This window comes from Brienomyrus brachyistius, unplaced genomic scaffold (assembly GCF_023856365.1).
Source record: "Brienomyrus brachyistius isolate T26 unplaced genomic scaffold, BBRACH_0.4 scaffold36, whole genome shotgun sequence".
Taxonomy (NCBI): domain Eukaryota; kingdom Metazoa; phylum Chordata; class Actinopteri; order Osteoglossiformes; family Mormyridae; genus Brienomyrus; species Brienomyrus brachyistius.
In genome coordinates, this window is record NW_026042311.1 from 479,381 (window position 1) to 503,413 (window position 24,033).

The 24,033-nt window shown below is 42.8% G+C and overlaps 1 protein-coding gene and 1 long non-coding RNA gene across 3 annotated transcripts in view; one reads left to right on the top strand and one right to left on the bottom strand.

The window, feature by feature from the left end:
* The window catches only part of LOC125721932 (NACHT, LRR and PYD domains-containing protein 12-like), a 431,572-nt gene that overhangs the window by 343,148 nt on the left and 64,391 nt on the right, over positions 1-24,033 (top strand). The gene's annotated exons all lie outside the window — the stretch shown is intronic.
* On the bottom strand, positions 8,305-10,475 carry LOC125721968 (uncharacterized). 2 transcript variants are annotated; one of them, XR_007386016.1, is made up of 5 exons: positions 10,358-10,475; positions 9,779-9,863; positions 9,228-9,677; positions 8,970-9,018; positions 8,305-8,884 (listed from the first exon to the last, which is right to left on the bottom strand). It is a non-coding gene; the product is annotated as an uncharacterized LOC125721968 (long non-coding RNA). The 2 variants fall into 2 exon arrangements; XR_007386017.1 differs by having other exon boundaries at positions 9,228-9,863.

Here is a 24,033-nt window from a genome sequence, read left to right on the forward strand (position 1 = left end):
GCTGTGCTGAGCTTGTCCATTTCTGGGTTCAATACCAAGTTAAAGTCTCCTCCTACAATGAGAGTGGTGTCCGAGTGGTCAGAAAGTGAAGTGAAGAAAGCATGAAAAAGGAGGGGTCGTCAACGTTCCGTCCATATGCACTAGCAATGCAGAAATACATATTTTGAATAGATAAATTTTGTATTATAAATCTACCTTCTGCATCTATTATAGTGTTGCTAATGGTGAAATGAATCCTTTTGTTAATCAATATGGTTACTCCTCTTTGTTTTGAGTTGTAGCAGGCTGAGTACGTGTGAGGGAACTGTGGGAAGGTATGCATATATTCAGATGTTTTGGCCATATGAGTCTCTTGTAAAAAGACAATGTCTGCCTTCAAGTCATTTAACCGATTAGCAATTTCTAGCCTCTTTTTCCTGGAACCAATTCCACATACATTCCATGTGACTCTCAGTGTGGACATATTTATATTACCTGTTAAGGTGTTTTTTTTTGTGACCAAATTTTTATTAGATTTATTATTTATTTATTTCTTGTATTTATTTCTTGAAATGTATTATTTTTTTATGTAATCAAAAAACAAAATGGAACAGAACACAACATACTCCACCCCCACCCCACCCCACCCCACCCCACCCCACCCCCAATACACCCTGAGACAGCTGCTCAATTTAAAGAGACAAAAGACCAACAAAGGTCACCGGCACACTCAGCCATGGAGAGCACAGCTAAAAACTGAGGAGAAAAGAAATAACGCACTTATACCACTGAAAAATGTCAGAATTAGGAAAGTAAAAATCAAAACAAAAAACAAGGAATACGACCTCAGGACATGACCTGCAACCAATCCTTGACCAGCTGCACGTCATGAACCCAGCTCTGGATTGTAGAACCAGACGAGTTGTTAATCCGGGCTGCAGAGAGTTCCAGCAGAAGCAGATCAAGACTTCCAGACAGAAGGAATGGCACATTTAGGAGACTTCCAAAGATAGGGTAATAACAACTTGGCCGCTAAGGAGGCAGACATCAGAAGCCTCTGCTGGAAGCGAGAGAGAGAGAGAGAAGTCCAGGAGAAGAAGGACCACGGGAGACAGGGGGATGGGAGAGGAAAGAGCTGAAGAGAGAGATCTGGCCACGTAATCCCAAAGAGCAGCCACTGGAGGACAGTCCCAGAACATATGGAGAAAGGTACCAGGGACCTGGAGGGGACAAAGATGACACAAGGGGTCAGGCTCTAAGCCCATGAGATGGCATTTCCTGGGAGTGGGTTATAATCTGTGAACAAACTTAAATTGTGTTTGCTGGTGATTGGGATTTTTAGAACAGTTTTTAATATTATGAAAAATAACGCTCCAAGATAAGACGGGGGTGGGAGAGAGCTCCCCCTGCCAGACAGAAATTATGGGGAGAGGTTTATGAGAGGATTTGCGGAGGAGGGAATAGAGACTGGACACGGGCTTAGAAACCGGAGAAAAGGACAGAGCAAATCTGCACAGCGGGTGAAACGGAAGAGGTGAGGAAAAGGAGATATTACAGGCCCTAAGCATGGACCTCAGCTGGAGGTAGAAAAAATATGAAGAAGAGGGAAGATTAAACGTGACCTTAAGAGACTGGAACGATTTGAGACCTGAGTTATCAAAAATGTCACCCAGGGTGGAGATACCTGACTGAGACCACGGCGAGGAAGAGATGGGGCGGCCTCCAATGTTCAGGACAGGATTGTGGAGCAACGGAACACTGGGCTGCCATTTTGGGAAGGGACCCAACAATTTCTCAACCCTTCTCCATGTGCGAAGGGCCTGACAGATAATCGGACCGACGGAGGCAGAGATGGATTTGAATTTAACAGGGAGGAAAGGAAGCGAGGCTAGATGATGGGGAAGAACATATTCTGCTTCGATAGGAAGCCAGGCAGGGGGATGCTGGGGAGGACTGATCCAGCTCCAAACCGGCCTTAGAGTAAAAGCAAGGTGGTAAATTTCGAAGTCCGGTAGAGAGACGCTCCCATCCAACCGGTCACGGATTAGGGTAGAGTGTCTGACGGAGAGTCTCTTGCCATCTCAAAGAAAAGCAGAAATAGTAGACTTGACAGGCCCAGTACCCAGGTGGAGGGGAGAGGGGAAGCATGGAACTCATAAAATAACAGCCAGCCTAGCCCGAAATGAGAGGGGAAGAGAAGACCACGAGGAGATCGAGGCTTTAATGCCCTCGAGAGTGCAGCGGAAGCCAGCAGCTGTGAGCTCTGCAACTGATGGGTAAATGTCCAACCCCAGGTATCTGAAAGACCCTGCCTGAGGAATAGAAGGAGGAAGTGAAGAGGAGCGGCAGGTAGGATTCAACGGAAGGAGAGAGGATTTTGCCCAGTTAATCCTATAGCCAGACAGGGATTCGTATGACTGAAACAGGTTAAGGACATGAGGGAGATCCACAGGAGCATTGCCGAGGTAAAGAAGCAGATCATCAGCATATAAAGAAACTGTCTGAGGGACACCTTTCACTAGGATAGGGGAAATAACATCTGAGTGACGGAGAGCGGCAGCCAGAGGCTCCAACGACAGATTAAAGAGTAGGGGGGAGAGGGGACAGCCCTGCCTGGCCCCCTGAAGAAGCCGAAAAGGAGGAGAAATGTTGGCATTAGTCAAAAGGACAGAAGAGGGGGAGGAGTAAAGGGTCTGGACTAGGTTGGTAAAATAAGAGCCAAAACCCATCCTATGCAGGACCCTCCACAAAAATGACCAATTCATCCTATCGAAAGCCTTCTCTGCGTCTAAAGAGAGAAGGGCGGCAGGGAAGGGAAAGGAAGGAGCAGTGTGAAGTACATGGAGGAGGCGACGGATGTTGTCGGCCGCGTGACGGGATTTAATAAAACCAGTTTGGTCTGGGTGAATCAATTTGGAAATCACCGCCTGCAGTCGACGGGCAAGCACCTTGGCAAGCAGTTTGATGTCTGAATTCATAAGGGACAACGGGCGATAGCTGGAGCAATCTGTAGGGTCCTTACCTTGTTTGAGCAACAAAGTCATCAAGGACTGATTAAGAGAAGGATGGAGATGGGAGGCAGAAATGGCAGAATTCAGCATGTGGAAGAGCGGAATAGAGAGCTGCTTCCAGAAGGCAGAAAGGAGTTCCGGAGGGAGGCCATCGGGCCCTGGAGACTTCCCAGGGCTCATGGAGTCCAGAGCCTCTTTAAGTTCTGACATTGAAAGGGGAGCCTCGAGCATAGAGGCTTCTGGGCCTGAGAGACAAGGAAGTGGTACAGAGTCAAGAAACGAATCAGGGTCAGAGGATGGAAAGACAGTGGGAGGGGAGAATAGATCTGAGTAAAATTGAAAAAAGCTACTGTTAATTTCCTGTGGGTCAGTGGTGAGAGCTCTGTCCTTGGTTCTAACAGAAGAAATTGTGGAGAAAGAGTCACATTGCAGGAGCCTGAGAGCCAACAACTTACTGGGCCTAGCACCCGAGACATAATATCGTGACCTAGTGCGATGGACCATAAACTCAGCGCGGTGTGACAGAAGGACATTTAGCTCCGCCCTGGTGTTTAAAATGAGGGTCTCATGATCCGGATCAACCACTACAGGACGAGCACTCTCTAAGTGAGCTAGCCGCCTTTCGAGATCACAGATCTTCCGGTGACGTTCGCGAGCCAGGCCACTGGCAAAAGCAACCGTGGCATCGCGGAGAAAGCCCTTTATTGCCATCCAGCAGTAGACTGGGTCATCAGTTGAGCCTGTATTAATTGAAATAAATTCTTCAAGTCTAGGAGTCAGATAGGCTATATATTTAGAGTTTTGAAGCAAAGAAGTGTTGAGCCTCCATCTTGGGGCCCGAGGAGAAAGAGTAGGTACAGCTAAGTGGAGGAGAGCACACTTGTGGTCAGACAAAGAGGAAGAAATCAGAGAAGCATTAGAAACAGCAGAGGCAAGAGAGCGAGAAACAAAGATATAGTCTATGCGAGACTGGGATTTGAAGCGAGGTGAGAAGAAGGAAAATTCTCTGGCGGAGGGGTTAATTAGGCGGAATGAATCGACCAAATTCAAGTCCTCCATGAATTTACACAGGGAACGTGTGGAGGGAGGCACCCGGCTACCCACGAGAGAGGGAGATTTATCAAGGACAGGGTTGTGGACAGCGTTAGCATCAGTTCCAATAACAAGGTCAAATTCCTGAAATTTAAGAAGGTGGTCAGAAAGATCCCGAAAGAATGAGGCGCGTGGGGGAGTGGGAGCGTATGCGGCAACAAAGCAGACCTTCCTACCCCCCAGGTCAGAGAGGGCGTAACAGTACCTGCCGTCAGCATCCCCCCCAGAGTTAAGAATATGAATCTGAAGGGACCGCTTGACTAATATGGCTACTCCACATCTACGTGAGGAAGCTGATGAAGTGGAGATAACCCTGTAGAACCTGGAGGCCGCCCGCAGTGCATCTCGCTGGAGAAGGTGGGTCTCAATTAAAAAGGCACGGTCGACGTGCTGCCTCTTCAAAAAATCTGTCACACTGGACCGTTTTTTGGGAGTATTCAGAGCCCTAACATTCCAGGAAGCTATATTTATATTGGCCATGATCAAAACAAAACAGACAGTAAGATGTAAACAAGGAAAAAAAAACAAGTTAACAAAATCTCAATATGCCAGACATGAACCAGAAGCTGAATGTGCCGGTCGATGAACCGTGACTTCAAGAAGTAAGTCTCAGGGAAAAACCCCTTCCCACCCCCCCAAGCAGACACAAAAATCCCCCAGACCCATGCTCCGGACAGGCAACGCAGCAGTAACATAGAAGACATTAAAAAACTAATCGGGACTGCGGCCAGGTCCAGAACAACCCCCCTCCCGCCCCCTCCGACCGAAGTCAGAAACTGCGCGCACGTGGCGCCCGAAGCTAAGCCGCAAAACAGACTAACTCCGCGCACACGTCCCCCAGCCCATTCTGAGTAACAGAGACACAGATAAAACAGACCCCGTGCCACTGCTGCTGCCCCGTGTACAGAACAGGAAAAACGGCAAATGGGAGTAGTCAGTCAATAGCACTAAAGCAGACATCCAATTAATAAACTAATAGAAGCAGGCGAAAAGTGCAGAGTAAAACAAAAACAAAAACATCCCATAACAAAACAATATACAGGACCCACAGCGATCGCAGAAAAATTAAAATAAATGTAAAAATAAATGAATAATAATAATATATAAAAAAGAAAACGGCAAACCCAAAGGGGAGCGAAATAATTATACGGGAAGAGTCCCAAGAGACTGAAAATGATCCATGGCGGTATTCGCGTCCTCCGGAGTAGCGGACATGACCTGCTGGCTTCCAAAAGACAGCTTCAGGCGCGCAGGGAAAATCAGGAAAGGAGAAAGACCCAACTCCTTCGCTCTCCGGATCGGCGCGTTCATCGCCTTCCTGGCTGCAGCCGTCTTGGCGCTAAAGTCTTGAAAGAAGAAAATTCTCCCACCTTCAAAACTGAGGTCCTGGACTTTGCGGGCTTCACGTACCACAGCCTGCCGGTCACGGAAGTCCATGAAGTGCATGAGGATGGGAGGCGGACGAGAAGAGGTATCGGACCGGCCATGCAGCCTGTGGGCATGGTCAATGGCTGGCTGGAAATTAGGGAGATGGGGGAAAATAGCTGGCCAGAGGCTGTTAAGAAAAGACCGCATATCGCCCCCTTCGCGCCCTAGTTTAATCCCAACTACTTTAAGATTAAGGCGACGGCTGCGGTCCTCAATCTCAGTGATTTTAACATCCAGGGAAAGTAGGCCCTTATTAAAATCAGCCAGCTCCCTGGAGTGTCGATCGGTCACAGACTTCACAGAGGCGACTTCTTTTTGAATAGATTTAAAGTCCGCCCTCAGCGAGTTCAGGTCAGCGCGGAGCTCCGAATGGTGTTGCTGGAGCGTGCCATTTAAGGAGTTCACCTGTTCGGAAACGAAGTTCTTCATTTCCTCAAGAAAAGGTGCCAGAAGAGGGGAAAGGGCCTCTTTAGAAACGCCGCCATCAGAGCGGGGCACTTTCTTCTCCGGACTGGAAAGAACTGGGCGAGGTCTGCGCTGATTAGCAGCCATCAGGAAAAATAAAAGAATGAGCGCCGAATTCGTACAGAATTGCGAACAGGTAAGTGGCAAGGGGACTGACTAAAGGGCAAATAGGTGGATGGGACGCGCGGACGAGCAGAGTTAGGCAGCCATTAGCGACGAGCGTCACGTGACCTCTTGGTGATAAGGGTTAATAGGAAACACCTGTGAGGGGAAAGGAGGAACAACATAAATTGTCAGCGAAGGAGTAAGAAGGGGGGCCCCATATGCTCGGTGGTGCTTGGAGTCCATGCTGCAGCTGCCAGATGCGGAAGCGTGTGCGCTGGGGGAAAATTATTGCATTGGGGGGACATACGGCGAGTTATTGAGGTGCGCAGAGTTGGGAAGCTAATGACGCCGGTCAGCGATTGGTGGCAGTGACGTGGATTCCAGGCGCCACAGGAAAGGTTTGTGGTTCCTTCTAGGAGTTGGATTATGGTTCCTGTTGTGGGTTTTGTTTTTGGGGGATTGGGCTGTCTTCCCCCGACTAGTTACTTTAAATAATATTGTTTGATATGAATTGATTTTTTTTTTTCTTGTGTATTTATGTGTTATTTAGGAGGAACCACATGTGATTTGGGTGTTCATGGCCCTTGTGTTGATGTGAGCTGCCCAGGCCTTTTTATTGTCCACGTGTGAACTTTAGCCGGGTGTTTTAGCTGAGTGTGAAGTGTTTTCCCAAGTGTTTTAGAGATTGCTGTGCTGAGGTCATTGTGTGGGGGGTTGTGGTGCTGCCTGGGTGCTCTATTCACTTATTGGGTCAGGAACACTGAATTGTGGAATCCTGGTAATAAAGGCTTATTGCTATACTTCTGTTGTGAGCTGTTTCTTATACCTGGTGCCCAGTATAGTCGAGTCACAAACCTGCATCATTGGGGAAAAGTGATCCTCTCTTACAGTATTGTAGCGTCAGATAGTGTTACTGTAAACTAGGTAAAGATGAAGGTAAATGACATACTGAGAAGATGGAGTCGAGTTCAGAAATTACGGTTAAATGATTGTAAGTTTGCTGGTTTAGAGAGAAGACTTGGATTGAGAGAGAAAGACGGAATGTTCCACTTGTCATGTTAGATTTAGCAAAGAAACTGGCCCTGTGTCAGTAACCCGACCATATCACTTACAACTTAATATTATTATATTAAACAGGAGGGATTATCCTTGGTCACTCTGATGTACCAAATTCAACACAGGAGAGACTTCATACTAATCTGTAGGAAATAATCTAAATAATCTATCAAATCAAGAGCTTTAGTATGAATTATCTAAATAAAATGGTTAAAATGAGAGATTTTGCCTGAAGCCTTGTCTGAAACATCTTGTCTATCTACAGAGATGTCAACTCTCATCCAACCAACTAGGGGCTGCAAAGACTCTAGAGGTGTATATTTTTGTCATATCTCACAGGTGCTTTTAAAAATTCCAATTATTTATGAATCAGTATCATATTTTCAATTGCTCTTTTGATGAGTTTTTTTAAAAAAACAAATGCTTTGGGTCCCCGGTGACCCCAATCAAAAGCACCCAATTCCACATATACAGTTCTGACAAACTATTTATTCAGTTAATGTTTGCCATGGGTCCTAATTTAAAGAATCACACAGTATCATGGTGTCTAGGGGCACTCTGCCAGTCAATCTGAAGAAGACAGGTAGAGATTTCCACATAGGCTCTGTAGACAATCTGACATACCGCTGTTGCTAAGGTAACATGATGTTTAAAGTCCATCCATCTTCTGCACCCACTGGTTCTGTTAAGGGTGGCAGGGGGGTCCAGAGCCAATCCCAGACACTATGGGCACAAGGCGGGGAACAACCCAGGGTGGGGCGCCCATCTGCCATGTTTTAATGGATACTGGGCATAATTTAAAATAACCTTTACAGTCCTTGTTTGCTATGTTGCATATACAGGAACACTACACCCCCTGCCGATTAATGTTTGAGTGCTAAATACCGTTGTATCATTAAGGAAGGTTTGCTGCTGATCAGGTGAGATTACTGTGTTCATGTGCTTTATTTATTCATGCCTCTTATAATGTATAATCAGTCATGCACCTGTATGTGGGAAGCTGAGATACAGCCTTGCAGCATCATTACAAGGTCATTACTACTATATGACCATAACGTTTTTCCCCATCATATTAATGTGGATTTGGATAAAAATGTCTTGCTTTTAAATATAATTCATGTGTATTTCAGTTAACCAAAGCCTCACTGTAGGTAACAAAGGAGAGACATTTTACAAAAAGGGGTTTTAATTGCCGAGTTCAACACGTGACAACTACTCAGTAATGACTGGCTAAGATTCTATTACAAACTCACCGTGTGTAGGGCAAGTACAGCATTATGGATAATACATCAGGACTCATACTGAAATTCCCTATATTTGGATATATTATGTAACCTAAGGGTTTTTAGGAATGTTGAAACACACATATACAAATATATCATATATGAATTTGGATATGGGTGCGGCTGCAACTGCAGAGGCTTGTAGTACATATTCTGCAAAATATTTACAATTGTTGCAAATATTATGTACAAACCATAAGAGACTTGAATGCAAACATGGGTTTTGTTGGGAAAATATCATTTCATGAAATACATTACTGAGGAAACTGTATTTGCTATTACTCATATTTAATACTTTTAAGCACACACACATCAAAAGGAAAAATAAACTATTATAACAATTCATATAGCGTGCAATAATTAAACATAAAAAACTATAGTATAGAAAAATCCAATAATACTATCGGACAACATGGCCATGGAAATGTAACAGAGAGCAGTGAGCTGGAGACCAGAGTCTTGACCCTGAGGAGTGAAATAAAATATTTAATTTCTCTGTTGCATCGCAAACCTGACAGATACACTACTTGTCAAAAAGAAAAGAACTTACTTCCTCACACATTTCTACAAGGATGTTTTTGTCAAATCCCTCCAACTCACTGCAAAACAACAGATCAAATTCACATATTATGACATAAATAAAAATATAATATAGATATATAATATAGACAGTTCATGGTGCATTTTGTAATACTCAAGACACACCAAGGCCATGCAGAGTGCATACTGATAAAAGGGAGGGGAGGGGGGAAAACTTCAATACATTCTCTGTATCACAAGTCCAACAATTCAAGGTGGTCTATCTTACAATTGTCATGCGCCGCTTGTCCGCTCCTCCCGTGTGCCACGCCCCCTCGTTAACCTCGTGTGGAACCCCGATGTCATTCGCTGTTTCCAGTTGTTTTCATTAGTCCTATGTATTTAACTCTGCGTCAAAATATGTTTCCCCAGTCCTGTCATTTAAGTCGCTACTTCTATTGCCCCGTGTTCCTAGCTGGTTTCCCCAATAAATCCTTTGTTTCCCGATTCTCCGTCTTCCTGCTCCTGCTTCCCCGATCCGTGACAACAATCAACATGAACGCACCACAGTCCACAGAACCAATCTGTTGAGGAACATCCTGCAAAATACAATATAGTACTAACGAAGACATTTGTTAAAATTCTAATACAAATGTAACGACAGAAAATGCTGAAATCCACTTTACCATGTTTTTCAAGTATTTTCCAGTGTCCTGGGCTTATTCGGTTTGTCAGTTTGCTGCAAAAAGAAATTTGGAATAGTCAGGGACACAATAAGTACATCTTTTCATGTAAACGGGATTAAAACTCTATGTAGGAATTAATGGACAAACAGAAGACCTTTTGTCACATTTGTAAATCTTTCACTGTAGCGCGGCATCTGGCTGTGAGTGTTACCCAGAGCGTATGACAGTCTCTGCCCCAACTGTCAGCAGGAATGAAGGAAGAAAATTATGATTAAAAAAGACCTAACAATACAACTTAACTGTTATAACATTCATTGTACAATATACTATACATATGATAAGGATCACATAACTGCGTGGTGCGCAAGTACGCATTCCCGTACACTCGCGGCAATTCCTTGTTGTAGCAGCGCAAATGCGTATTTATTTTATGTGCATTCACGCTGTTATGACAAAAAATTACCGTGCATCTTAACATTTATGTAGCTAATTTTTACTTCTGCAGGCATGAAGGCTAAAACACACAATGATTTCTTGTCATAACAGCGCGAATGTACATTAAATAAACACGTATTTGCGCTGCTACAAGACATTACCGCGCGTATCGGTTTAAACAGCGAATAAGTACTTTCACACCAGTTATGTGCCCCCTGCATATGATCATTTTTGCATATAAAATAAAGGGCGAGACAAGTCTACACACGTATTCACATTTATATAACGGTTTTATTACCTTGTAAATCATCTTTAGGATTTGCAAACTGCCCAAACACTTTTGATGTAGCCAGTTTTAGGTTTTAAATGGATTAATAGAGATTCTCCATAAGATTTATTGCTGTGTGCGTTTGAATCTTAAAGCCCGAGTCTCGCGCCAGATGCGTCAGAGTTGGCAACCTGCTTACAGCCGAATCGGACCTACGACCGGTCAGTCGGAGCCGAACGCGGCCGAAAGTCGCCGACAAGCTGCATAGCACCGCATTGTCTGTTATGGTACGAATGGGCGTCCGTGACAACAGCTTAATTACTTTTGAATCACATGTACTTATCTTCTCACACTTCTTCCGATCATCTGAGGGAAAGCTTGTATTTTGAAGAGAGTCTTCACAATGGAGAACAACGACAGCAAAATAGTTAAGATTAAAATTAAAATCATAATTAAAGTGAAAATATCAACGAAGGAAGGTGTGATAAAGAAGGAAGAGACGGAAAAGCCTCGATTGACACGGAGGGTGCCTGACATGCCGAAGGTAAAGCCCTGGCTCAAGAGACTTTATTAGAGCACTTTAATTAGAGCATAAAATGTGTTATATCAATAATCTTTCCTTGTTTTAACAACCGGCTGTCCAGACTGGAAGAGAAGAAAATCACCGGGGCCAGAGGGTTCGTCCGTGGAGCGGGAGGGACAGGCTACCCACGCTGGAGGAAGAAGGAGCGACGAGGAGGAGGCCCCAGCTGAAGTTCCTCCGTCGTCCGGACAGCAACGGCTCCTGCGCCCTGCGAGCAGAGAGAGACCAGGGGCAGCGTCAGCATTCCGCCGAGCAGCAACTCCTGCAACGAATGCACGGACTCATGGGTTATGGACGGAAACGGAGGACTGACGGAGACATTACTGGTGACGGACTTGTGGGTTATGGCCGGGGACGGAAGACTGACAGAGACATTGGTGATGGACTTGTGGGTTATGGCCGGGGACGGAGGGATAGTAGAGATGTTGTTTAAGGATTATTATAGATATAGGATAGGATAAGATAGGATCGGATAAGAGGCTTAGATGAAATAGATTAAGATAAGATAAATTAAAACATAATAAGATTAGTTAAAATATAATAAGATAGGCTAAGTTAAAATATAAGATAGGTTAACATATGATGATTAAAGTTAAGATAAGAGATTTACAATAAAACATATATTTACTTTTCAAACTGTGTCTTTGTCATCTCTTCAGTGTTGTGTCTGTCTCTTAAGTGTTTGATAATTTTGCACCGTTAATTTATATCTGACACTCCTAAATGTCAATAAGCAGAGACGGAGGAATGGGAGGAAGGTACGGTTAAGTTAAAGGAAATGATAAAGTATCAAAATCACAGTGTTACCTTATTTTGACGCAGAGAAAGTAATTTCAGTGTTACTACCACCTATGAGTTAATGGCTGCAAATGTTGGTGTTAGAAGTGCCGGTAAATAACGCGGCGTAAGTTTAACTCCGGTGTGTTTCTGAAAAACGCGCCGCCTTCTAACTGCTGTCATTCGGCGAACGTATAGGAGACTATTCTGGTAAGTAACAAGTAAAGTGGTAATTTAACGTAATGCTAACGTGCATTACCAGTTAATAAGTGTTTTACTATATCATACCATGCATACTTTATAGTTTTAGTCCGGTGCACTCTGTATCCATAACTAGCTAGCTAATGTTAACATGACGCAGTACAGTCTTCCAGCTTGGGGATTCCCACACTGGTCCGCGGCCAGTATTCCACAGGGGGTTTGCGGAGGAGTTGGTTGCAAAAGCAAACGATCCCTTCATATTCATGCGTTGTGTTCTAATGTGTAAATAAAAGATAACGATCAAATTCAATGTTTATGTCCTATTATACTAGATAAGACTGTAAAATAGTTTGCCCTGTATATGGATGCCATGCAGTCAGAGCATGATCAAGACAGGGTGTGAGTGTGGAAAAAAGACAAATGTAACAGTATTTGAGGGAAGATTGAGAAGGAGGGAAATGTAAGGAGAAGGAGGTTCCTAGGAGCTCCGAGATGTGTTTGGCTGTAATAAATCTGGAATATAGCTATATGACATAGTTTTTGCTAACACCAGCATTTATTTTTTAGGTTTGTCGAGCTCCGTCAAAACAATTAGAACGAGTCCATTATGTAACTGGAACCCCTCTCACATGTAAACACAGTGACACGCTACAGCGTTGGTTTGTTGTCTGAGGCTGAGACTGACCACAAACACATTCTCAAATTTCACTGCACCAGTCACAGCATATGCAGGCAGAAAAATGACAGCAAAAAACGTTCAGCATTAGACTCTAAAACTGTCTGTAATGTCTGTGTTTATCCAGTGGACCATGGTGACGGAATAGGGTACGAGTAAATGCATGCTGGGAGATTCATGGAGTCAACTTGTGGTTTGTCGGCTTGTCACGGCAGGATCTGTAATAACTCCTAAGCATTTGGTCAGAAGGCGCACACGGTAATTTATATTTATTGTATTTACTTGTTGTCTTGTATTGAAAAGTGGAATTGCGGGGATGTATGAGCCGCTGTTTAGCGGTAACATCATGGATCTTTTAGAATGTCTTGTAAGATTAAATGTAATGCAGGAATTTAATAATATGTTTATTTTATAGTTTTTCACGGTGTCTAGAAGAATAAAGACTGAATAAACTTCAACATCTGTCAGGCGCATGTTTTCTGTACCAAGTTAAGAACTTTGGGAGCTGTTATATCTTCTATAATAAAGGTAACCTTACAGTAAATGACTTCAGCTGTGATCTGAAGCTATATAACAAATTTTATTAAATAAGATTAAATTTATCTTCTGCGAGGGGCACCCTAATATAATGATATATATAATAATTATAATATAATATAATTATATAATTATAATAAATATAATATAATTATAATATAATAATACACTGCTGTCTGTCTGCCATAAAATAAATAAAAGGGGGAATTGGAATTGCATATGACTATGGAGAGAATGGCTGACTATGGTGAAAAAGGTGTGAAAATTTTTACTAATTCACATAAGGGACAGCATAAAGGGTTGTTTAATTCAGTATTGGAGGAATTCATATATTTGTGTGATTATGATAATCACACTATTATAACTTGATTGTACATCTCTTGAATTGAACTAATTACAGTGTCATGTATAACACTGCACTTTTTAATACATTGTTTGGTAGAACAGACTGCAAAACTGTAGTCTCAATGGAAAGCTGGATGAAATTCCTAGGGTGGCGTAGTCAGCTGTCCACTGAGTCTACAGTTTTGTGGTTCGGTCTGTCACAGTCTGGCGCAGTTGGCAGGATCATCGTCCTGAGAGCAGAGATGCGTGTTCAGTGTGAATGACCCTTCAGTTGTTGTTTTTCTATTTTTAATTACTTTTTTATTCCTATCCATGTCTTTTTTTCCTTTTGTATGCTCATTATTTAGCCAGTACAGCTGTTTTTATTGTAGTCGAAAACAACAGTGAGTGCCAGTCACTGGCAAATCCCTTGGTTCCCGGTTCCACTCCATCGTTCCTCTGGTGGTCCCCTTGAGCTGTGGACCCCTTTCCAGTGTTGTGCAGCCAGATCCTCCTGAGCCGCACGGAAGTGGAAGTTGGCAAAGTGAGATGCGGCAGTAGGCCTATGCATGCAATTGACTGGAGTATGGAGAGTAAAGCCTTTTGTTTTCTTTAATAAAAGTTGTCCGTGCATTTTCTCATATGCGAGAACATCACTACTGCCACTGCACTTGTTGATGTGTAAGTGTGCCCTATTCAAACAATAAAGAGAAACTACATGCAGCACTGAAAAACTATTCCTCGGCTAAAAAATGTAAACATTCTTTCTATATCAGAAGCTAGTCTCTGACTGAAATTTCTATAAATCTTTATATAAACTGATAGCAATTAAACTAAGAGTGCATGCTTGGATTTTAGTATCTGCATGTACTGTGGAACTAAAAAGAATCATAATCAACATATATAATTACGTAAATGAAAAACAAATACGTTGCATTTTCCTTAATAGTTTTGCACGTTGCCATAATTTATATTTAATTTAAAGTATGAAGCACCCAAGCAAAGTTTATGTTGAAATAATACTCAAGATTCTTAAGTCTTAGCTCTGGCACAGTGGTGGATCTAGAAAATTTTAAATGGGGTGGCAAGAGATTTTAACAGAGTGGCATGGAGGTTCAGTGAGAAACCGACTATCATTCAGAATCGTGGAGCTCAGGAGCATACTTACACTGAAAAAGTGACAATTTATCTAAGCATTTGGACTCTCATGGTTAAAACAATGCTGATTGTACTTTTCATTATCACTGACCAGTTGTTTTTCTTTGTTGTGCTGTGCAGCAGAACGTTTCACAAACATATCCAAATTAAGAGCCTTTGCACGCTGTCTGTCAGTTTGCACACACACACACACACACACACACGAACAGTCAAATGCATTCATACCTGTATATATATATATATATATATATATATATATAGTCAGGAGTGGTACTTTCACCACGAAATGTCACCCATGTGCACTGTGTCTTCGAGTAGTGAACCAGTTTTCAATACAATGGTTAAAAAGGTTCAAACCTTCAGTGCCTCGTTGTGCCATCTCTACCAGTGTTTTTTGCAACAGGGAAAATACAAGTTGTATGCTGGCCTTAGAAGCACAACTTCAAAGAATAGCTGCCATGCTTCTGTCTAGCATGGCAGAGGGAGTAAAACGGTATGGGACTGCTTTGGTGCTGGTAAGGTGGGTGATTTACACAGAGTACAAGGTGCAGTGAACCTGCAAGGTTACCGCTCTGTTTTACAACTCATGCCACCCCCTGTGGTCAGCACTTCTATCAAGCAGCAAGGCTGATTCAAAGCACACCGGTGAAAGATGAGGAATCCAGAGAACTGTCCTGCTTGACTGGCCTACAGAATCATCACATCTCCAGCCTATCAAGCTCATGTGAGACCAGCTTCACCGTGAGGTCAGAGAAAATACCAAGCCAGTTCCACCTCTGGGAATAGCAGGATTGAAATTTCCCCTAATATTGTCATAAACGGACAGCTCTAATGGCAAAGGACTGCAAAGCTGTAATTGCTGCAAATATAGTTTTCATACAGTTTGATTAATTGAATATGAAGATGAAACTTATTGCAATATTTATTATATCACAAAGCAGAAGGCAGCAGGGAAAAGTAAAAAAAGAATCACCCCAGATGGGACTTAAAACCACGATATCCAGCTCAGAAAATCAGGGCCGTGGGCGTTTGGCCAGTAGGGCAACCGGCAGACCTGAGCTTATGACCGGGACACTTGACTCACAATGGAAGCTCAGCAAATTATAAGCAAGCCTGCAAAAGTGACATGAATGGACCTGTGTAATCTATGGTAAAATGCATCTTGGGGCCGAGACACTAACACTCACAGTCCAGGAGAAGATGACATCCATCACTGGATCTCAGTCAAATGCGGCAATCAAGTTTCCGCTATGCCTTTGGCATTTAATGTTTGTACTTAGCTATAGAGTGGCAGGAACACAAATGAATGGGAAGTTTAAAAAAAAAAACATTTGCATTACAGCAATACGTCACACATGACTATGTAAGGGAATAGATGAAACCCTGCATACATCACTATACTAGTGCAATTCAGTACGAAGTGCACTGGCATGATTCGTATGATTCCTGGTTTATTTGGAAAATTTAGGTCCACCATCAGCTAAGTGTTATATTTATGATGCAAATTGATGACACTATTTGGCAGACACAATATCAGACTGAATTTATTTTATAATTTTAAAGGTTTAAATGCAATTCAGGGTGTTGGACATCCTGTTAGCCTTAGAAATCTATAATGCTCCCCCTCAAGAGAGAGTAAACGACTGCAGGGCATTACAAAGGTCCAGAATGGATTTTTCATTTACAGATGTCTTCTCTGGCTGTCGTGACCAGTATCTCACTCCGGACCAGTGGTGGATCTCGTACTCAGGCACAGAGAATGGGTCCTTCCGCCCCGTGGATTTCCTCATCCCCTCAGTCACAGATTCCCTCCAAGCTGATGGGGTAACTATGGTTGGCAGAACTGGGGTTTGCTGTTCACTGTCATCCGCTTGACATTGATGGACCACTTGCTGAGGCTGAGGATGGTGGTCTTTACGTATCCTCACTGTTAGGCCTCTGCACACCCATTTCTTTTGCTGACCTGTTGCACAGAAACATTTCATAGTAAACTGTAACATAACTACAGCAATTATTTCAATGTTGTTCAGTCAGTGAGAATCATTTACATAGTAGGGAGCAGATAAGCAAGAAGGAAGGTGGTGCTGCAGAATATGTAAAAGAAAACTTGCAGGCAAGGGAGCTCACTGATAAAAATATAGCTAGAGAAGCTACAGCGCCCTCCACAATTATTGGCAGCCCTTGTAAATATTTGTGAAAAGGGTTAGAAAAAATGTACATTTTTCTGAAATAGCTTCATCTCACACTGAAAAAGTTAGAAAAATAATGCAGTCATTGGTATAGAGTGTAAAGAGGAGGGGCTGAGGACACACCCTTGAGGGGGTCCAGTGTTGTTGATCACAGTTGCTGATCTGGCTGTGCCTATCCTTACAATCTGTGGTCTATTGCTGAGGAAATTATGGACCCAACGGATGAGAGATGCGGATATGTTCAATTGAAGAAGCTTCTTGATCATCTGGTGGCGTTGAATGATAATAAAAGCGGAACTGGAGTTAATGAAGAGGACAGTAGCGAAGGTGCCTGGAGATTCAAGGTGTTGGAGAAGGGAGTGGAGGAGACATACTACAGTACCCTCTGTTCTGCTCTTCACCCAGGAGGCAAACTGGTCTGAGTCCAGCTGCGGTCTGACAGCTGGCTGGATGATATGGAGTATAATTTTCTTTAGGCATTTCATCATTATCGATGTGAGTGCTACTGGCCGGTAATGATTTAGCTCAGAGGGACGAGGTTTCTTAGCACCCGGGACGATGGTAGAAGTTTTCCAAATTGTAGGAATGGTCACCAATCTATATGAGTTTCAAAGGATGGAATGAAGGATGGGAGCTTGTTCTGTGGCGAATAGCTTCAAAACTTTAGCTGGTACACGATCAGGCCTGGCGGCCTGGCCAGCTTTGCATCTGCTTAGCTGCTGCCTCATGTCCTCTACAGCAGTGTTTCCCGACCCAGTCCTCGGGGGACCCCGGACGGTCCACGTTTTTGCTTCCTCTCAGCTTCCAGCGTGCCTGTACTTGGTATTCGGTGTTCCTGATTGGCTGGCGGCTGGAAAGGAGCAAAAACATGGACTGTCCGGGGTTCCCCAAGGACTGGGTTGGGAAACACTGCTCTACAGTAAAGGGAGGGTTTGTAGGATCATCAGAGGGAAGGCCATTGAGCAGCTCCTCACAGACAGCAGAGTAGTCCTGCTTATCGAACATTGTATAGAAGGAGTTTAAGGAGTCAGCAACAGTTGTAAGATCAGTTATTTGACCAGTGAGTAACCAAAAGGCCTGTTTGGTGTTCATTGTACTGAACTCTTGCTCCAGTCTATTCTTATATTTGAGTTTGGCATTGATTATCTCATTCTTTACTTGTCTACTGAGTGACTGGACAGAAGACCAGTCCTTGCATAGAAATGCTTTGTGTTTTTCCTTCAAGCTGTGCTTAACATGGGAAGTGATACTGGGTTTGTAGGTAGGATATCTCCAGACAGTTCTGGTGGGAATATTGGAATAAATACTAAACTTGACGTAGTCTGTAATTACAGAAACTTCATGGTTTTGATCACCCTGGAAAATGTCCCAATCTGTACATGCAAGTGAACCTTATAGTCGTTCAATTGCCTCCTCCGACCAGAGGGTGGCCAGGTGCACATGCGGTTTAATGCGCTTCAGTTCTGGTTTGCAGTGAGGTAGCAGGAAGACAACATTGTGGTCAGAGTGGCCAAGTGGAGGATGTACACGTGCGATGAAGGCGTCAGAGATGTTACTGTAACATAAGTCCAGAGTATTAAGCTTCCTAGTCGGAATATCCACATACTTATGAAAAGATGGCAAAACAGCTTTGAGATTACAGTTGTTAAAATCACTGGCAGTAACTCCGGGGCGTCGCGATATCTTGCCGTCATGGAGGTGGCGTCCTCACACACTAGCTCCGCCGCTGCCTTGGTGTTGGCGCTTGGTGGAATGTAGACACAGCTAATTACTACAGTAGGGAATTCCCACGGAAGGTAGAAGGGGCGTACAGATAGAATCAGCATCTCTGTCAGGTGTACAAACAATGCGGTGTACTTTAATATTCGTGTACCACCGCTCGTTGACAAAGATGCAGACCCTACCACCCCACTTCTTACCTGACTGAGACGTCCTGTCAGTCTGCCAGATCATAAAATTAGAGAGACTAACCTCAGAGTCTGAGATGGTGTCTTCAAGCCAGGTTTCAGTCAGGACAATAACATAGGTGATACCGCTCCACCCGACACTTGGCATGCAATAAGTCCATTTTATTCTGGAGTGAACATACATTGGCCAGTAGGATGGGGAGTAGCGGTGGTCTGAAGGGTCGCCTCCCCAGTCTGGAGCGTACACCTCCTCACCTACCTCTTTTACTCAGGCGAAACTCCAGAGGAAGAGCAACTGCCGGCCTTGAGGTGATAGACGACCGCAGTTGGAGAAGCTCCCCTCTACTGTAGGTGAGTGGATTGTGGCCATTACCCATGATTGGCTGAATTCATGTTGCTATGTGCATATCTTGTGTCAGCAATTAGACGCGCTGCTGCATTGACTGGGCGTTTTCTTTAGTGCCCCAGAAGACATACTAAGAGAGAGGGGATGAACATGAAGCTCCCCCCAAACACGATAATTTATATTTTATGAATTTAACGCTATCGTGCATTTAAAACACACAAAATCAGCAGTTACAGATTATTAAAATCAAATATCCTTTCCAGCAGGAAGGGCAGTGCCCTAGCGCCCCCAACTGGTCAGCCTTGGCTGTCCTCTCCTAGTTCTGAGAGATATGGCAAAATATTTTTTTTTATATCAATGGATGCTGATGGTTATTACAGTATAATTCCAATCAGAATTTCTTATTCAGCGGTATGATTCAGGTATGTACCGGCTTCACCTTTAAATTTCATATGTGCAATAACTGTACGTTCGTTGTTTGTTGGCTGTGGGGACACTTTATATTTTTACATTTTTAAATAAAAATGTATGATTATCTACAGTGAGTAATTTTTACACTTTCATTAAGCTAGATCCATCCATCCATCCATCCATTTTCCAAACCGCTTACCCTACTGGGTCGCGGGGGGTCCGGAGCCTATCCCGGAAGCAATGGGCCAGAGGCAGGGAACAACCCAGGATGGGGGGCCAGCCCATCACAGGGCACACTCACACACCATTCACTCTCACTCACAAATAGTGAGTAAATAGTGACTCTGTCCTTATATTCATGTAATAAATATACAAATGGAATAAGATGGTAATCTGCCTGAGACATAAAGAAGGAAAAAGACAATATTACAGACCAGCCGCATATAATGATCAATTTCACCCAGACAAACATTACAAGTGGTTTCCAGTGTATTTCCATTCAGCAGAATACGACTGGCTTTCGGTGATCTGCTCTTGTTCACTTTTCTCCTCCTCGGTCATTTTTGTTCATTTTTCTCCCAAACCAGATAAACTGTTTATGACTGAGCCATAAACATTAGACTGCTTTTAGTATGTGATGGGTTTAACAGTTTAGGCCACTTAAAAAAAAAAAAAATTGGTTCTCGTCCCCGCCCGACCCGCCGAAATGCCTCCAACCCGGTTTTATTTTTTTTTTATTTCGTAAAAATCGCATGGAAAATGCCCAAGAATGATGAAATTTGAATTTCCCGCGCATTCCACATCGACGATTGATCCACATTGTGTAATCCTAGTCTTGGAATGGTTTCATGAACCTAAATTTGTCTCTACCTGAGATGGGCTGGTGCAAAGATTTAAGTCTGGGGAAGTGATGTGGTACATGTTCTTAAGTACTTGTTTGTAGAGTTGCATTTCCTTGTTCAACCATTCAGGTTCCTGTATTTTGTAAATTCCTCGTGTTTTAACACTTTCTTTCTAGATATATATTTTAAAATCTTGGTTGTTCATTTAGAATGGGAATGACAAACAGAAAATTCATTTCAAATAGTATCATTTTTATATTCACGAATGAAACATCAGTGTCATGCCCGGCTCGTCCGCTCCTCCTGTGTGCCACGCCCCCGGATTACCCACGTGTGTTTCCCGAATTGTACCCAGCTGTTTCCGTTTGCTGTCAATCAGTCTTGTGGATTTAAGTCCTGGTCTTACCTGTTTGCTTTGTCTGTCATTGATGTTAGTCTGCGTCTAATGTTCCCGGCTCCCCGTAGCATTAAATCCCTGTTTTCCCCGTACCTTGCCTGTCTTGCCTGCTTCCTTGCCTGCCTGCCTGCCTTTCCGTGAGCCTTACCCGTGCAAACGTCGCGTGACAATCAGCATAAAGTATCCAAATCCATAGTTGGGAAGGCATTTATGAGATACACATGGATCAAGGAATTTACATTCTTGTATTTTCTTACATTTAATATATTTGAAACGCAACAAACGAAGAACTGAGGCGTACTAAGTAGGTCTGCTCTCTTTGGTATGTATTTTCAAATATGTATTTTCTTACATATTTGAAAGTCCAAACAGTCAATCAAAATTTGTAAAAAAAAAAAAAAAATCCCGCCCACCCGACCCACCCCCTCCAAAAAAAAGGTAGAGAACCAATTTTTTTTTTTTTTAAGTGGCCTTAGTTGTAGCTGAACAGAACCGCAATGGCAGATTCCTGGTCACTTCCTGATTTTTGGTGTACTAGTCGGAGATACTTTTAGCTTTAGAACGAAAGAACCACGGCTTATTAGAGAACAGAGTAACAATTATCCATCCATCCCTTTGGGTCTTGGTCAGTCACGTGTCTGCACTGTCTGACACGCCCCCATTCGCCATTTTTAGTGTATCGTGGATGTAAACACATTTGGTTAAACTTGATATTCAGTGTTTTTTTTTCTACACAAAAATGTAATGTTTTATGTAATCAGTAATAATCAATTTTCATTACGAAAACACACTAGTAATTTAGGTGTTTACGAAAGGAAGAGAGTCAAGAACACCACAAAAATATCATTGGACATATATTTTATTTTAAATATGACCAATAAGGTTAATTGCCAAGTAGAATACAGGCTCGATATACAATGAGTTTATACAGCTCCTTCCAGACATCATGTGAAACGTTAGAAACCGTACTTGCAAATGTTTCTAAACTTAAACTATAGTTGGGCATTGGTTTGTCAGTGGACAGCAGTGACAGCCTTATCCTGAACTGTGTCTTATAATCCACGCACGCGAATATACACATACATGCACTGACAAACGTGTCATTACAATTTTGCTGTTTACTTTTGTCTTTAAAAAGCATTCACTCTGTAAAGCTAATTTAACACGAACAGATTAACCAATTTCTGCACCCTCTGTAGTTAGGCTAGCTTGCTAGCGTAGTTTAATTAATGTGAAAATACTTCAGAAGACAAAAAAATGCATATTCAGTAATAATACAAATACAAAAAAACATCTTGCTTGCCTTTATGAAAATGCCGAGAGCAAACACGCATTAAGAGAGATATAGTGTTGACAGTGATCTCTTTTCCTCTCGCCGCTGCGACACAGGCCACCCGACGCCTCTTCGTTACCTCCTCTACCTGCTGTCTGTATCCCCTTTTCCAAGTGGGAAACCGAAAAAAATGTCATGCGGTGCTACACCTTTCTGCCATTTCTGCCATGTCACTTAGTATGACAGCCTTTCACACAGCATAAGTGTCCCATCTTAAAAAGAATAATGCCACAAGCAAATGCTGCCACTTGAATTATATACATCCAAAATGGCGATTCGACCCACAATACACTGCGCCTTTAGCGAGTGACGTCACCTGTCAATGACCTACCGAAAAGCTGTAAAAACTATCAATTTATATAATGCCTTGAAGAATGCTTTGCAAATGAGAAAGGATGTGTACTGCTCGTTCTTTAAAGTGTAGTTTGTATATGTTATGCATCTTGCATTATGTTTGTATATTGTTAAAAAAAAATAAAAAACAACTCTAACCATGACAAAAACACGTAGACAGGGGAGAATATGCAAATTAACAATTAATTATATTACTGCAAAATAATATCATCAAATATATTTTTTTAGATTTTGCAAGGGGGGGGAGTGGCTCTGGGCTGCAGCCCAGGAAAGCCCGTGCATGATGACGTCAGTGGTTCTAGAATCTACAATATTCGAATGACGCTCACCTATCCTGCGCAGCTATAAAACTGTCATTTGCGTCCTGCTTTGAGAAACGATGGGTGTCAAACGATCACGTTCCGACTCTGACTGTTAATCTCCTCCGAAGAAAAGGAGAGAGAGTACAGAAGGCGATTTGCGGTTTAAAGGGCCTCGCAAAGGTTGGACGACTGGCTTTGATAGTTCATGAAAATTACACATAACTTATTTATTATTAAGAAAGCAATGTAAATCTTTTTAATAAGGCTTGCTGCAAGAACAGATGTAAACAATGTACTGGACCTATATATTAAACAAATAAATTAAAGCAATAATTAATTCATTAATTGATAAAAATTGCCACTGAATGTTTTTTGTAAACAAACATGTACCCAAATTGATTCAATATTGTGGCTGCTTTGATTCTGAACCTGAGCCTATTCTGACTGTAGCATGTAATAGGCACACTAAAGATAATACTGAATGAACAGACCAAGTTCAGGGTAGGCATGCAGTAAAGAAATATTAATGCACGGTATTTAAAGTTAGTAGTGAAGTTTCTGCAACTGTGTTATCGTATAGAAAATGCTGTGTGGACTCTTTCTGAAGTGTACCTGCTTAATGTTGTAGAACATTTGGAGGACCTGTACCACCAGGGGGAGCTATTGGGAGAGGGTGGTTATGGAGCCGTGTATGCCGGCACTCGCAAGGCCGATGGCTTCCCAGTAAGTCTCCAAATGGTGAAGTCATGACATGCATAGTTATATCTCTCCAGAGATCCCTTTTATTATACCTGTTAGATGCAGCTGTAAAAGCCTATGTTTTCTCAATATATACTACACTAAATTTGTAATTTTTTTTTCCCTCTAGGTGGCCATCAAATATGCCCGAAAGGATGACGAGGAGCTAGAACTGGTAAGTGTTTTCATTCATGGAGCTTGGTTTATTTGCAAGAATTTCTGCCTTAATATATGTACACCCTGCCCTCCCATTCATAGCCTGGACTTGACGGGCCCATCCCATTGGAAGTGGCGCTAATGATGCTCGTCAGCCATGAGTCATCTTGTGCCAACGTGCTGAAGCTCATGGACTGGTTCAGTGGACCAGAAGATTACATTATGATCCTGGAAAGGCCGGATCCATGCCAGGATCTATACGAATTCTGCGATAGCAAAGGGGGCTACCTCTCAGAAGATGTTGCAAGGCACGTGCTGGTCCAGGTGCTCCAGGCTTTGCGTCACTGCCAGGATTCAGGCGTCTTCCATCGCGACCTCAAAGCAGAGAATCTGTTAATCAGGACTGACACTTTGGAGGTGAAACTAATTGATTTTGGCTGTGGAGACAAATGGAAAGACACCCCCTATGTGGAAT